Here is a 3,441-nt window from a genome sequence, read left to right on the forward strand (position 1 = left end):
TACAAGTTTTAACGTTCGTGAATCACCGGTCAACTTGGGTAGTCAATTGTCTATATGAAACCTATTTCAATTAATCAAGTCTTAACAAGTTTGATTGCTTAATATGTTGGAAACATTTAATCATGTAAATATCAATCTCAATTAATATATATAAACATGGAAAAGTTCGGGTCACTACATAGCAGTACAGGAAATCGTGTAGGATGCACCTACAAAGAATTCACTGCCTGCAAACCTTTGGAATTTGATGGAACCGAAGGACCGATCGGATTGAAATGGTGGACCGAGAAGGTCGAATCGGTTTTTGCCATAAGTAAGTGTACTGAAGAGGACAAAGTGAAGTACGCTACGCATACCTTTACAGGTTCTGCGTTAACATGGTGGAATACCTATCTAGAGCAAGTGGGACAAGACGATGCGTACGCACTACCGTGGTCAGCATTCAAGCACTTGATGAACGAGAAGTACCGTCCCAGAACCGAGGTCAATAAGCTCAAGACAGAACTTAGAGGGTTACGAACCCAAGGATTTGATATTACCACGTACGAAAGACGATTCACAGAATTGTGCCTATTGTGTCCGGGAGCATTCGAAGATGAGGAAGAGAAGATCGACGCGTTTGTGAAAGGATTACCGGAAAGAATCCAAGAAGATATAAGTTTACACGAGCCCGCCTCCATACAACAGGGATGTAGAATGGCTTACAAACTAGTGAACTAGATTGAAGAAAGAATTAAAGAACAGACTGCTGAAGAGGCCAATGTGAAGCAAGTCAAAAGAAAGTGGGAGGAAAACGGTGATAAGAATCACCAATACAACAACAACAGCAATTACAACAATAATCGCAACAATTATCCCAACAATCGCAACATCAATCGCAACTACAACAAACGGCCCAACAATAACAACAACAACAACAACAACAACAGCAACTACAACAATCATCCCAACAACAATAATAACCGCAACAACAACAACAATCAGAAGCAGCTATGCCAAAGGTGTGAAAAGTATCACTCGGGGTTCTGCACCAAATTTTGCAACAAGTGTAAAAGAAATGGTCATAGCGCGGCAAAGTGTGAGGTCTACGGACCAGGGGTTAATAGAACGAAAGGAACAAATGGTGTCGGAACGAGTAATGGCGGAGCAAGTAGTTGTAGTGACCCGAACTTTTCCACGTTTATATATATTAATTGAGATTGATATTTTTAATGATTAAATGTTTCCAACATGTTAAGCAATCAAACTTGTTAAGACTTGATTAATTGAAATATGTTTCATATAGACAATTGACCACCCAAGTTGACCGATGATTCACGAACGTTAAAACTTGTAAAAACTATACGATGACATATATATGGTTATATATATAGTTAACATGTTTTTATTATAAGTATGTATCTCATTAGGTATTTAAACAATGAGTTATATACATAAAAATGAGACTATTAATTTAAGAAACTCGAAAACGATATATATAACGATTATCGTTATAACAACGTCTTACTAGGTACATATGAATCATATTAAGATATTGATACACTTGGTTAATTATGTTAAATGATAAGTAAATATATTATTAAGTGTATTAACAATGAAATACATATGTAAAAATAAGACTACTAACTTAATGATTTCGAAACGAGACATATATGTAACGATTATCGTTGTAACGACATTTAACTGTATATACATCATACTAAGATATATTATATATCATAATATCATGATAATATAATAATTTAACATCTCATTTGTTATAATAAACAATGGGTTAACAACATTCAACAAGATCGTTAACCTAAAGGTTTCAAAACAACATTTACATGTAACGACTAACGATGACTTAACGACTTAGTTAAAATGTATATACATGTAGTGTTTTAATATGTATTCATACACTTTTGAAAGACCTCAAGACACTTATCAAAATACTTCTACTTAACAAAAATTCTTACAATTACATCCTCGTTCAGTTTCATCAACAATTCTACTCGTATGCACCCGTATTCGTACTCGTACAATACACAGCTTTTAGATGTATGTACTATTGGTATATACACTCCAATGATCAGCTCTTAGCAGCCCATGTGAGTCACCTAACACATGTGGGAACCATCATTTGGTAACTAGCATGAAATATCTCATAAAATTACAAAAATATGAGTAATCATTCATGACTTATTTACATGAAAACAAAATTACATATCCTTTATATCTAATCCATACACCAACGACCAAAAACACCTACAAACACTTTCATTCTTCAATTTTCTTCATCTAATTGATCTCTCTCAAGTTCTATCTTCAAGTTCTAAGTGTTCTTCATATATTTTACAAGTTCTAGTTACATAAAATCAAGAATACTTTCAAGTTTGCTAGCTCACTTCCAATCTTGTAAGGTGATCATCCAACCTCAAGAAATCTTTGTTTCTTACAGTAGGTTATCATTCTAATACAAGGTAATAATCATATTCAAACTTTGGTTCAATTTCTATAACTATAACAATCTTATTTCAAGTGATGATCTTACTTGAACTTGTTTTCGTGTCATGATTCTGCTTCAAGAACTTCGAGCCATCCAAGGATCCGTTGAAGCTAGATCCATTTTTCTCTTTTCCAGTAGGTTTATCCAAGGAACTTAAGGTAGTAATGATGTTCATAACATCATTCGATTCATACATATAAAGCTATCTTATTCGAAGGTTTAAACTAGTAATCACTAGAACATAGTTTAGTTAATTCTAAACTTGTTCGCAAACAAAAGTTAATCCTTCTAACTTGACTTTTAAAATCAACTAAACACATGTTCTATATCTATATGATATGCTAACTTAATGATTTAAAACCTGGAAACACGAAAAACACCGTAAAACCGGATTTACGCCGTCGTAGTAACACCGCGGGCTGTTTTGGGTTAGTTAATTAAAAACTATGATAAACTTTGATTTAAAAGTTGTTATTCTGAGAAAATGATTTTTATTATGAACATGAAACTATATCCAAAAGTTATGGTTAAACTCAAAGTGGAAGTATGTTTTATAAAATGGTCATCTAGATGTCGTTCTTTCGACTGAAATGACTACCTTTATAAAAACAACTTGTAACTTATTTTTACGACTATAAACCTATAATTTTTCTGTTTAGATTCATAAAATAGAGTTCAATATGAAACCATAGCAATTTGATTCACTCAAAACGGATTTAAAATGAAGAAGTTATGGGTAAAACAAGATTGGATAATTTTTCTCATTTAGGCTACGTGAAAATTGGTAACAAATCTATTCCAACCATAACTTAATCAACTTGTATTGTATATTATGTAATCTTGAGATACCATAGACACGTATACAATGTTTCGACCTATCATGTCGACACATCTATATATATTTCGGAATAACCATAGACACTCTATATGTGAATGTTGGAGTTAGCTATACA

This window comes from Rutidosis leptorrhynchoides, chromosome 10, assembly GCF_046630445.1.
Source record: "Rutidosis leptorrhynchoides isolate AG116_Rl617_1_P2 chromosome 10, CSIRO_AGI_Rlap_v1, whole genome shotgun sequence".
Lineage (NCBI taxonomy): Eukaryota > Viridiplantae > Streptophyta > Magnoliopsida > Asterales > Asteraceae > Rutidosis > Rutidosis leptorrhynchoides.